The sequence below is a fragment of the Calonectris borealis genome, chromosome 3 (assembly GCF_964195595.1).
Source record: "Calonectris borealis chromosome 3, bCalBor7.hap1.2, whole genome shotgun sequence".
NCBI classification, from domain to species: Eukaryota; Metazoa; Chordata; class Aves; order Procellariiformes; family Procellariidae; genus Calonectris; species Calonectris borealis.
In genome coordinates, this window is record NC_134314.1 from 103031471 (window position 1) to 103044950 (window position 13480).

Below are 13480 nucleotides of genomic sequence, written 5' to 3' on the forward strand. Positions count from 1 at the left end.
AGGACCTAAGCTCCCTTAGTTGATTTACAGCCAACTCTGCTTGACTCACGTCTGCGTGTGTGGAGATAAAGACATGCAGAAGGACTGTGTCCGTGGTGGTGCACAGCGACAGGGTGGCGGGGGAAGCTTGGGCTGGGGGGTCTCCACTGCAGGAGCCACAGCTGGACATGGCTCACCCAGAGCTGTTCCTTGGGAGCTGCGGCAAGTCCATGCACCGGGCCACAGCCCGTCAGGGCTAATTGCAGAACTCAACAGCGGGGCAGCACCAAGCAAAGGCAGTGGCCGCTGCTGGCCAGGCAGGGTGGGCGGCGTGGTGAGAAACGCGGGGAAGGGAGGACGCCCTGGGGATCCCGGGAAGCCCGAACAAGCCTTGTTTGGGACAGGCTCCTGTGGCAGGAGCCGTTAATTTTCTGAACGGGCACACGGGATAAGTAACTTCTGCTTCAGTCGCAGGCGAGGTTCGGCAAAGGCTTCAAAACACCCGCCCGAGCTCAGCGCACAGGCCAGGTAGGGCTTCAAGAGCACGCAGGGTTGGGCTGGCGTCCCCGCCTGGCAGGAGGCGCCTGGCCCAGCGCAGCAGCCCCGGGGCGTTGGGCTGGCGGGGGCGGGCTGGCAGGGCTCCTTTGCGTGGCCGCGCCGTGCGAGGCCCGGCGCCCTCGCCCGAGGCGCCCACCCAAGTGGGGGGAAGGCCGAGGGCAGAGACGCCTCGGCCGCTGGAAGCCCTCAGTCCCGAGGAGAGGTGCCGGCCGAGCAGGGGCGGGAGGCCGGCCAGCCGCCCACCCGCCGCCAGCTCCCCGGAGAGGAAGCGCCGGCCCCCGGGCCAGCACTTCCGGGTCGCCAGCCGGGGCGCGGCGGGGCCCAGGCCGCCCCTTGGTAAGCGCGTCGGCTGGGAGGCAGCCGGAGCGGCAGCGGCCGCCCCGCTCGCGGGGTGGGTCGGGCAGGGGGGTCCTGCGAGCCGCCGCGCCGAGCCCGGCCGCGGGGAGGGGGTGGGAGCTGGTCTTCCCCGCGAAATGGCGGCGCGGCCCGTACGCGCCCGTGTGCCGGCCAGCGGCCCGGCTCGGCCCGGCCCGGCTAGGCCGGCGGAGGAGCCCCTCCGGGCCGCGGACTGCCGGCGGGGCTGGTGTACGGTCGTGAGCGGGTGGGTGAGAGCCGGCGCGGCGGGTGTAGGGCAGGCCGGGACGCGAGTCCCCGGCCCTCAGGCTCGGGACCCTCAGGCTCGGGGCCCTCCGGCGGCTGCAGGCTATGCGCAGCCCCGAGGGCTTCCTCGGCCGCGCTAGGCGGGATGCTGTAATCCACTGGTAACCTGCAATGGAGCTGCTGTGGCAAAAAAAATTGCATCTGCACATTCATCGAAGATGACACAAAAACAGGGTTTTGGTCTCTTGATTCCTGATGCAAGAGGATGAGAGCCTAAATGTGCACGACACCATAGTGTGATGTGCTTTGATAGGAGTGGTGGAGGGGCTGCCCTTAGAAGTGCTCGCTGGTTCCCTCTGCCTCTGCACTGCGCTTTTTTTGTTTTCCCAAAGTCTTTTGGAAATGATGCTATTGAATGTACTTTTGTCTCTCACTAGATATGGATAACAGAAAGGATGAAAAAAGTAGGACACTGTGTGCAACTTCACAAGAAGGGCTGAAAGTCCGAGGTAGGCATTGCTAATCTGTTTCTGTGCTATGGTGTCATGTGTGTTATCCTGTATGTCAGTGACCATGTTTGACCCTGATACTGAGCATTGTCACTTGCTAATGGTAATAGACCATGGCACGCTGGAAGAGGGGAAAAAAACACAACCGACCTCTCAAAATAGATGTTCGTTGTGTTTAAGTTCTGTGAAGAGTCATTTCTGTAGGTCACGGTTACTAGCATGCTTGTCACTGTTGCCTTGTGTTATCCTAAGGAAAAGAAAAAAGGAAACGAAAGCGCAGTAGAAGCAGATCATCATCCATTTCATCCACATCGTCTTCTAGCGCTACATCCACTTCTTCCTCCCCATCACGCTCATCATCAAGGTCGTCTTCTTCAAGTAGCAGAGGTAAGCTACCTCCATGCGTAGACATGGTGTTTACCAGTTTTGATAGCACTCCTGGAAACATTTAAAGCTTTTTTAAAAATGTGGCTAAACCACCACAAAGTGACAGTGTAGAATACCAATGCTGCCCGTTCAGAGTGTTTCTCTCGTAACCCTTTCCTATTCCTGTGTTAAGGTACCTCTTTACACACAGTATGCAATGTTCTTGTGTTAATTTAAATAACTTCAAAATAGAAATTGCCATTCAAAGAAATGCTACTTTGTAGCAATATGCTGTATATATTTAAAACCCTGTATTCATTAAACTTTCAAAACACACGTCTTTTTCTACTTCACCCGTCTATCTAGACCAGAGCTGGGATTTTTGATTTAGTCTTTGGTCTTAACATTTCAAGCGTTTAGCTTTGAGGACTCACGTGAAGTTTATTAGTACCAATGACCACGTTCAATGGGAACACATGTGCAAGCATTGCAAGATTAAGACTTTCCATACTAAGCTGCTGCTTGCTTAGAGGGCTTGGGGTAGCTACTACCTGGGAGTAAGTGCAGATTTTTTCTATGGGTATAACTTGTGACATCGGGGGGAATGCATTGCTGATTATATCAGGACTAAATTGTTTTGATAGTCTGTATCAAAATATTTGGTATCACTGCAGGTAAAGTGACCAAATTGCTGTTTTTTAAGAAAATGTATTAGGCTAAACACTGAAGTGTATTTTATCCTTTTTTACTATGATTGGGAAGAACTGTAGTATGAACTAGAGTTCTCCTGATGAAAAGTCTAACATCAAGGTCGTCTGAAACTTCACCATCTGGTACAGGACCTCATGTTTGTGACTGTGTATTCCACAGTTTAACAGAGACTTAGTTCTGCTTCTCTTGAAGCAGGTTTACATCTGTATGGAAATATTACTTGTTCTCGTACTTCAGTGGCTTGATTCAATGTATCTGACATAAATAAATTCTGAAAATATTCAAATCTATGAACTTGTACATTTGACAGGGGGAGGTCTTCCTTTCTTCTTGAATGAATTTTATCTCATGTGATACACTCTAAAACTTCTAAAAAGAATTAAAATATTGTGTCGTATGAACATGCTTGGCATGCTTTCTGGTTCATCTTTTGGAGGGATGTCAAGAAACATGTATCTGAGGAAAAAAATCATTCTGAATTAGGCTCAAGTTGTCAGTCTGCATGCTCAGAGATTTGCTAAAACTTTACAGCTAATATTCCCTACGTTTTCCCATTCACAGGGGAGAGCAGACGATCTAGCAAAAATGTCCTACAGGGGCATGTTTAAACAACTCTATTTACTCCATCTAGACAAGAAAAGGCATGAGGTAATTGAGCTAAGATAGATATATAGGTGTAGGTAGTTGCCATTATGGAGAGGGAGTGAAAAATCATTCTGTGACTTTCAGAGCAAGGAATACTGACCTTAAATTGCAACAGGAGGGATTTGAATTAGATCTAGTAAAAATACATTCTAGCAGCAGAACAGTGGAATATCTTGCCTAACCTGCAGTTAAATACCTTGAGTGACAAAGGTTGCCGCAGTCTCGTGTGTCAGGTATAGCAGGAGTGGAGTTAACATTCCTTGGGATAGCAAAATGGAGATTTCTTCTGGCATTTTTTTATCTGTGTTTCTCTTTTCTTATTTAGCGAGTGCAGCTGTAACTCTGGCTGTTAGACACTGGGCAGTGGCTGGGAAAAACGAGAGGGGAGTGGGGGAAACTGTACCCCGCTCCCTTGAGCTGTTTGCCCAGCCCGCCTTCTCCAACCTTGCTGGTAACATAGGTTATATGGAAAATGAAGCTAACTTGAATGCAGAAAGGACACACTTTGCTGTGGAAAAAGAGACATCGGGATGTAGAAACTGGGAATGCAGCTTGGTAGGTGTAGCTGGCAAGGGGGTTTCCCTCAGACAGGAGACAAGCAGGCAAATCCGTGCTAGAACTAGGGAGGTAGGGTGGCCGAGTATGGAAAGAAATTGAGCTAGTGGGGAGGCCAGATGGTAAGGGATGGCAACTCGGAAAGAGTGAACAGGAGGAAAAGATGGCCTGGCTTAGCCTAGGAAGTCAACAGTTCAGTGCAGAAGTCTAGTGAAGTTCTTCTAGGGTTTGTGGTCACGAGAACCGTGGCTAGAATGGTGGGAAATAAAAACTGAGTCTGGAAGAGATGTGGGCAAAGGGATAAAACTGGGCAAGTGTCTGTTCACCATAGTGTACTGATTGAATTTCAGAGTCTGGAAGGAAGCCCATTGTTCTTGAATGTACCCCTTTCCTGATGTTGGCAAACATTTGGAAAAAGCTTTCTGGCCAGGTACACCATCCCCTGTGGGCACTTAGTCCGGTCCGTTGTTACCAAGAGACTGAACGTGGTGATAGAATTACCATTTTCATCATTTCTTCTGACATGCTTGTGCTGCATTTGTCATTTGGAGGCCAAAACAAGATTGCTTGGGCAGCCTTACCTTAGCCCTTTCTAACTTTTGAGTCTGGCTGTGCTTTGGTATATTCCTATAATGTTATCTTTTGCTTGGAATTTATTGTAAAGAAACTGCAGAGCTGATAGCTTGAAAGCAGTCTGTTGGAAGACTGTTTCACAATCTCAAGGTTTACAGTCCCATAGTCAAAGCTGGTGCTTCAAAATCAACTTCCTCGCATACCAGTCACAGTGTAATCTTTCAAATCTCTGATTGGCTAAAAATTTACTAAAATTTACTAAATTTACTAAAATTTACAAATTTACAAAAAAATTTACAAAATTTACTAAAAACCTTGAAGTTGGAAGGTGAGCTGAGTAAGTACGAAAAGTTTTTCATTTGCCTTGAACAGTGATATTTTCAGTGGTTTGTCAGCCCCAGCAGTCCTTTTTGTTGCCTCCTTTGAGAGTCACGATCCCTGGTTATAAAACAGATATTTGCAATCTGTTGAGCATAGCTGCAGAAAGAAGAGAGAAGTATTGTCTCTATTAATATAATATATTGCTATAAGTAATCGCTGAGTAAATCGGGTATTTTCAGTTTCTGTGTTAGACCAGTAAGTGGCAGTAACTTAATGTGTTGCTTTTCTCAGTGTTAGTTTCAACCAGTGTTAATATATGTAATTGAATTAAAGCATTTTCTTCTTATGTTTTACATTTCTATATGCCTTATCTGTAAAACCAAATGCCTTTTTCAGAATGCTAAACTTACAGGGTTTGATTTTGTTTTGGTTTGGTTTGTTTTTTTAATTTTAGATTCTCCTAAATCTAAATCAAAGAAAAGGAAAAAAGAAAAACACAACAAAAAGGTAAACATTTACAAAGAGAAGTAAGTAATTAATAAACAGAGAATAGTTCCTCATATTGCAATAACCTTAAATGTCATGTAAGATGTAATGCTTTTGTCTGTGGCTATGTAAATCTGAATCATGCTTTTAGGGTTACAGTAGGTGAACTGATAGGTTGGCGTATACTTGAGTGTATACTAAGGAGAAATGATTTAAAGGTTCCTTTTACCAATCGTTGCTGGTTCAGCTAGAGTTTAGAGTAGTCTCTGAAGAAAAGAGAAGTGGAGAATCTTGATAACTTTGTAGAATTTGTCAGAAGAAACTATTTATAGTCAGTGAGAGAGTAGTAGATTCTCGCTGTTGTAATTTTTCTTTTTTGTTTTATTAGGACCTTCAGTGACTTTATATATTGGGGTTACATTAAAAGAGAGAGAATAGGGGATCAGACCATTTCTGTTTCTCAAGATCTCAAGGGTTGCTAACCCTGCTGCATGACGTTCTGTGTACTTCAGATAGTACCTATTTAGCAGTGGTAAGGGCAAGCAGTAGTGGCTGTCTTGACTAGCCAGGGCGTTGAGAGCTACTTGTCGATTTCCTTTTTTTGCCCTTGTGAGTCTGTAAGCATAAGAGCATATGTCTTATACTTGTAGAAAAGGAAAAAAGAGAACAAAATGAAGAAAAAGAAAGAAAAGAAGAAAAAGAGAGAGAAAACAGGACCTGTCCAGCTTTCCAAGGTATGCTTGTGTGAGTCTGAAGTCCTGTTATATTTCTCATCTAACCACTTAATCTGTCCTGTCATGAAAATGTTTGTAACACCACCAGTTTTGTCATCAGCAAATAGAAACCTATCTCTATTGTTTCGGACAGTGTAAAAGAGTATTGTCTGTAATTTTATTTAAGATTTGTAACATTGCAAAATAAAGCAAAGCTTATGTCTTTCTAATGTGCGATCTCATTTTAGTTCTTTAAAAACAAAAAGAAAAATGAAAACTACAGCATGATAACAGGAAAGAAAATTAAGATGAGAATAAAGAAGACTAAGAAGGATAAAGAGGTAAGAGTTAAAATGGTTTATATATCCCTAAGGAAAAATACTGTATCTTTTAATATTTTTCTAATAGTAGTCTTTTGTAGAAGAGTAGATCTTACAGTTAGGAGTTGCAAATTGAGTGTAGCTTTTAACGTGACTATGATGTCATCTGAGAAATTTTAATTCATTCTTTTGGCAGGTTTTGTGTTATGGGTGGGCTTGGAATACTCAGGCATTAGTAGATAAACCAAAGGATGCTTGTGCAGGTTCTTAGCATTTCAGTCTGTAACGTTAGCTGGTTTGTGGCTTTCTCTGTTGATTTAATTTGCACTGTTTTTAATCGTCCTCATCTTCTTCCAGTCTCTTGTGATCAATTGTGGTAATTGCTGCTTTACTGTGTTTTTCTAACGCATGCGAGGCTAGCCATTATTTAGAAAGGAATTAAAAAAAGATGATAGTAGTATTAGGACCACGTGCGCATGCATTCTCTCAAAGCAGTCAAGTGTTTTTGCCGAGATACCCAGGGAGCTAGATATCGTGAATAGCATTATGTGCTATTGCTATGGGTATTTGGACTCACAACTTAAATAATATGTTCACTCTTTTCAGCAGTTTCCACACCTTAGAGTGATCTGCAGAGGGCTTCTGATACCAGTCAGTGTGTGTTAGAAGTGTTACTTTGCTGAGGTATCCAGTTTGGTGGATTCCGATTCAGCCATAACAGTTCATTCTTTAGCTACCAAAGCAGACCTGAGCATTCCAAGTTAAATTTGATCAAAAATACATTATCTTCTTTCTGTGGCATTGAAGTTTGTGTTAAATTATGCTGAATGCTTGCTAGCCTTATCCCAATAACCTGCTTGTTATAATATTTGATGTCAAGTATTTGATGTTTGTCCTTTTTTGATTGGTGTCCATGGTCATGAACATGCTGAATTGAACAACATCTATTCTTCACAATATTTTAAGATTTAATAATTGTTTTATAAATTGTGATTTTAAAAACACTGAAAACAAGCATTTTGACTGTTTGGGCCATCTCTTATGTAAAGAAAGAATCTAAATTCATGGTTCCCTTTCTGTTTTGCTGCAAGCTCCTGCTTATGCATAGAAAAAAATGGTAACTTCGCAAAGCACAAGACTTGCTGTGTGTACCGTGAAAGTTGCCTCAGACACCAGAGAATTGCATCGGTTCTGCTTGTGAGTTCCCTCCTGAGCAGGCTGTGAGCTACATGATGACAACCCGGTGGAGCCTCCACAGGGAGCCACTTAGAAAATGCATCATGAAATAGTGATAGTGACAGCTTGTCTCCTACAGCATCTCTCCTGAGTACCCATTGCCTTGCACTTGTTCCAGGCACTCAAATCTAACTGGTAGCTAGTCATATCCAGCTGTTTGAATGGGGTGGTGTTTGCTATGCAGCGTGCTGAGATGCGAAAGCCCCACAGAAAGCAGGGTTGTGCAGCCTGAGATGCAAAAGCCCCACAGAAAGCAGGGTTGTGCAGCCTGAGATGCGAAAGCCCCACAGAACGCAGGGTTGTGCAGCCTGAGATGTGAAAGTCCCACAGAAAGCAGGGTTGTGCAGCCTTGGTCCACTGAGTACAGGTCTGTTAAACTGCTGCCTCTGCTTTTCTGCTCTACAGAGAGACCGGAACCGTGCAGAACTCCTTGAATTTCTGAACTCTGCGTTATAATGGGAAGAGTGCTGACCAAGGACTTGTAAATATACCAAGCCAACGATCATCATGCCTAGCAAAACTCTAAAGGGAAACTCAGGGAAAAGGATGCCAAGTTTGACAAGACCAGACTCTCCTGCTGAGAAGACAATCGGGATGTCCTTTTTTAATGGCAAAATGAAGACTAACTGATAACTTGTTAATGAAGATCCATGTCCTCCTTTTGAGATCCTAAGGTAATGGCCAGGCTGTGGTGTTTTAGAAGAACCTAAGAGTGTGTCATTGACAATGATAAGAAATGACACACTGAAGTCCAATAATGTAATTTCTATCCTAACTGCATGCAGAACGCACTCTTAATTTCAAATGTCTTAATGTTTCTAGTAGTTTAAGCAAAGCGGAATATTTGTAAATGTCTATTTGAAAGATGAGGCGTTTCTATACGTATATTTTTTCCAGTAGTGGTTTTACTTGTCCTAAAGAGCAAATTGACCTTTGTAAACAGAACATGCTTTTACATAAATGATTTGTTGACAGTTCATTCACTAATATATTATTTTCTTTTAGAGTTTGAGATATGATCTTTCTCTGGACAGTTGCTCTCTCACTAGAAAGTGTAACAGTAAAATACTCTAGAGCAATAATGGTAGCTGAATGATTTTTATCCTAAAAGAGAAGCAGGAAAGGTCTCTGGTTTTGTTTGTTTATCTGGATCAGCTGTTCAAAGGCAGCTCACAATAGATACTTTACTCCCTACCTCTGGAGTTGCAATTCCTAGACCTAAAAACTCTGGAGTTCTGGCCTGCCTTTCTGATCCTGTGAGCTGTGTATCAAATCTTCCTCTGTCTGAAGTGCGGCAAGACGCATATCGCATATCTTAGTCTAATGGAAAGAGAGAGAGCCGTAGGAATGATGCTGAGGCAGGCAGTGACAGTGACCCTCCAGGTGTTTTGACAGTCCACTGTGAGATGAGACAGGTCTGGGTATGCCACTGGACCCCAGCATAACTTGCGTGTGTGGGTTAGCCGTGGTAGTTTGCTCAGCGCTTGCTCACTTCCTTCCAGAGCCTTGACTTTTGATTATCCAGGAAGCCCCTGTGTACATAACCCTGATGTGGGAATTCCACTTGAATCCCTTGTGTAGCAAGTGCTCCTTGGGAACCACAGTTTAGGAATACCTGGATAAAGGAGTCAAGGATAGTTGACTTTGACAAGAATATCAGGTGTACAGTGGTCAGAGCATGGGGAGTTCATTAAAGAGCAAACAAACGGAAAACTCTTTGCGTCTGTGTCTGCCATGGTGTTTTAAGTGAATCTGAAGATTTGTACCATTGCTCAAGGGATAATTTTAAAACTGTTTTGATGGGTGAAACCTTCTCAAGAATCCTGTCTTTTCCCTAGTTTGTTTTTGTTGTGAAACATTTTGCAATTGTTGCAGAGATGTAACTCTCTAGAGACTAAAGCCCTGGTTGCGAAGAGCAAGTCCTTGCATCCTTTTGAACATAAAACGTGAACACACATAGGTAAGAACTGGAGTTTCCTTGACTTTTAACCTGGTGATGGAAGCTTTTTTTGGAAGCACCGTTCTGAAATGTCAGTAGGGGAAAAACCAACCAAACAAAAAAAACCCTCCTCCTTTTTTTTCACGGGGATCATGCTTTGATTTATGCTACTTTGGTAGCTACTTTGCAGCTAGCGATGCCAAAGCATCTTGCGCAGATAAGCAGCTTTTATCTGTGGACTTCTCTTAACAAGGTTAATCTCAAACACATTCTTAAAGACACTAACATCCTTGCCATTCCCTAGGTTATATTTTATGTAAAGATAGTATCATTTCCTGAAAATTTAGGGAGCGAGGGGGGAAGTAGACATTTGGAAGATAGAAAGCAAATAGGAATGGGAAACCCAGAGATCGCACTTTTAAAGAACTGCATTGGTTGGAAGGTTCAGACTTAATTGAAATAATCTCCTTTTGGCTGCCTTGTTTAAGATCAGTCTAGATGGTAAAAACTCCTTCACTGTTCCATGCTAGTATGGAAAAGGCAATGGACCTTTAGTAATATGATGTGGTCTCTTCCTCTTTTAGGGTTTTGGTACTTGCCAACTCTGACTGTACAAAAATGATTCAGACCACTTTTTCTTTTAAAAATAAACCAAAACAAAACTTTTTTTTTGCTGTTTCAGGACGGAGGAATTTTTCCTGTTCAGTTTTGACATGCTGGATATGCTTTGGTGACGCTTTAAAGTATTTCTATGCCAGCATTTACTTCTAAGCTATCATTTAGAAAGCCAAGCTGCTTAAGTTCTGTAGCAGTGATTCAGTTTTTTTCTCTCCTGCCCAGTCAGTTATAAGTGCTGCCTGAAACTTCCCAGCAGTTGCTGCTTTTATAAGCCTCCTTTTCTACCCATCTCCATGTAGATTCTTGGGTTTCTACAGAGATTTGAGTTCATGTTGCATCCTTCCCTCCCCCATCTTTCCCCACAAGCGCTGAGATCACGTGTGTCTTCTTGGGACTGAGTATCTTCGAGGCTGCTGTTTGGAGCTGGCCAACAGACTCCAATCGCCCTAGTAAGCACAGGCCCATACAGCCAGAATAATTGTCCATGCCTTGCCGCCTCAGGAAAGAAGTTAATTTTGTTGACCTTTTCACTAAAGCATAGCTTCTTAATACTGCTTCAGATTACTATTGTGGCAGCTGAACCAAAGACTGAACCAGAAGTGAAGGTTATGACAGTAAGGTAAGAGACGTAGAGGAATGTGATGAAATATAGATTGAGAAATTTGCACGAGGGAACTGTGAAGCGGCATGGGATGTTGACCTGATACGCAAATGGCTGATAGAGAGCCTTGCTACCAGGTCTCAAAAAGTGCATATCGTGGGGGAAGATGAAAGCTGCAACAATAGAAAAGGTATGAGGAAGGGATGGAGGGAGACTGCTGCTGTCAGAAGTCATGGAGTGTGGCAGAGGTCAGGTGTTAAGGGGCTGCAGAAGCTTACTTGGCTGGAGAGGTTGAGATTCTTGCTAAAATGCTGAATAATAGAAGTCTTTCAGATGCGAAACCTACTTTTTTGTGTGTGTGCGTGCGTGTGTGTGTGTGTGTCTTCCCTATCACACCCACTTTCTGTGTCCCTGCACTGGTTTCCATTCTGGGAATCATGCAGAACTCAACTGACCTCTTTTAAGAACAGAAGTTCCAGAAACAGAAGTCACTGGGGTGGGAATGAGGGGAAGGATATATTCTCTGAGCTGCTGCTGCCATGCCCATCCTCCTTGGCACACTGTTCTTTCTAAGTGGTCTATCCCATTTACAAAAAGTTGTGCCACAAGCAGCAGAATTGGTAAGACTTGGTCCGTTGGGATTTGTGCTTGTTGTTCCTCAAGCTCTTGCTACCACACTAGTCCTACTTCCCGCTTGTGTGCTGTAGTTAGGCAGGCATAAATGTAAAATGGCTGTGTGGTTTTCATCAGTCCCATGGTGGAGGGTGCTCATTTGGACCTCCTGGATCTAGTGAGTAATTGTCATGAAGCAGGAAAGGAACCAGGTATTTCTAAAGATCTCTCCACAATTGATATAACTGGTAGTAGTCCCAAAAGTTATCAGAAGGGGATGGAGCAAAGTTACATAAATTTCTTTTCTCATGCAGGGAAAACAGGCAAAACCCCAAACATGAAAGAATGGTTGATGCAAGTAATTAAGTGATTCAGCCAGTTCTCATGGGCAATGCAATTCTTTGTTACTCTTGTTTCCTTCGTGACTTGCCAGAACTTGACTCCTTTGCCTGTGCAAAAATATACAAGAGATCAAGATGAGAAAATACTTATAAATATCACTTTGTCTTGGAAGTACTTGCCCCCATTTAACTAAGATATATCATCTGCAGTACTGAGCAGGGCTTGCAATTTTGATACCTGTTCAGTATTTAGTATGGTTAAACTTAGGCAAGTTAACGCTGTTTTGATGTACTTGGATGTTTTGTGCTGCAGGAATATATGAGCTTCCCAGTCATCCTCTGCAGCGGGGAAAACTGAGTGAGCTCTAAATGCAGGGGAAAAGCAGAGGTCAGAGAGGCTGAAGTGACTTGCCCTGGGGTCACCTGTTGAACCTGCCCTGGTGAGGTGCAGGTGGGGGCCTTGACCACTGGATGGAGCTCTGATATGCTTTGTTGTACGTGTTAAACGTACTCCTTCTGGTCTTCGCTGTGCGTGTTTAGAAACAAGTTTCCAAAGTTCTTGCCCAACTCTCAAGGTTGGGAGCTCCACTCTCATTTGGGCACTCCATGAAATGGCTGGATTTTTAAGTGGTAGTGGGTTCTCCTGAAGGATATGAGGTCCTGGGCACACCTGAAAATCCTCCAGTCTGCTACTTGGTTATACCTGAAGCTGTAGGGTGATAAGCTTTTGAGGAGCTGCTTCTAAAAATTGTTGGCAAACACCTGGCCTTCTAGTTCCATCTCTGGACAAAATGAATCATCAAAATTACTGTCCAGTGCAGAGATCGTGATTTATTTGGCTGTTGACAACAGGTATTTTTTTCCTGCCTGTTTTCAGTCTTAAATTGTGATTCACAAGGAGTATGAAACATTTAGTGTTTTCTGAGGGAAGAGCAGAACGTGGTGCTGAGGGCTCTAAGGAAGCATGTTTTGAGCCTTTTCAAGCAGTGTGAAGAGCATCGTGAATATCCAGTCTGGTAAGTGTACATCGACCACAGAGGCATAATGTTTAAGATGACAACTGTTCTGATACCAGCATGCTGGCCACTGGTGCTGTCTTCCAATAAGGCTCTAAACACTACAGCTAACATCACTTGTGTTCATTTTGCTCTCTGTTCATGAGCTGTTCCCTGGGTGACAGGGTGTGAGAGAAAGGTAGCGCGAGAGTGAGGAATCTGTATTTGTCAGGAGAGGGCTGGTTAGAAAGCTGCTGCCTGTTCGCTGGTTAATCAGTGCTGGGAAATCTGCCGGCAGGTGGCATTGCTGTCCAGCTCGACTGTCACGGAAATTTAATTTTTTTTTACCTTTGGACATTGGCTTTGCACTTTCTTATTCTGAAACCCTATAATTAGCCTGCAAAGACCTAATTATGTGTTGTTTATGGGGAACGCTTGTTACTGCTGTCCTCTGAATTTAATCCAGTCTTTGTTAATTTCTTGCTCTTGGCTGTGCTGTGGACAGACAATAGTCTCTCCGGCTGGTGCTTGTGTGCCAAAGGCAAAAGGAAGCCTTTAACTTCTAAGTAGTTGAATGCAACAGGAGCAAGTTGCTGAGAGACAGTAGGGACCTGGAAGGACCAGGTGTTCTTGCACCATCGCTACCTGGGGCTGCCGAGTTCTTCAGAAACTGCACCCTGCTCTTCTCCATCTCTTAAATAAGTGAAGACCTCCGGTGCCAGAATATAGGAAAAAAAAAAAAAAACACAACTGAGGAGTATGTAATTGTCACTGCTTCATACCTCATCTGGTTACTTAAATA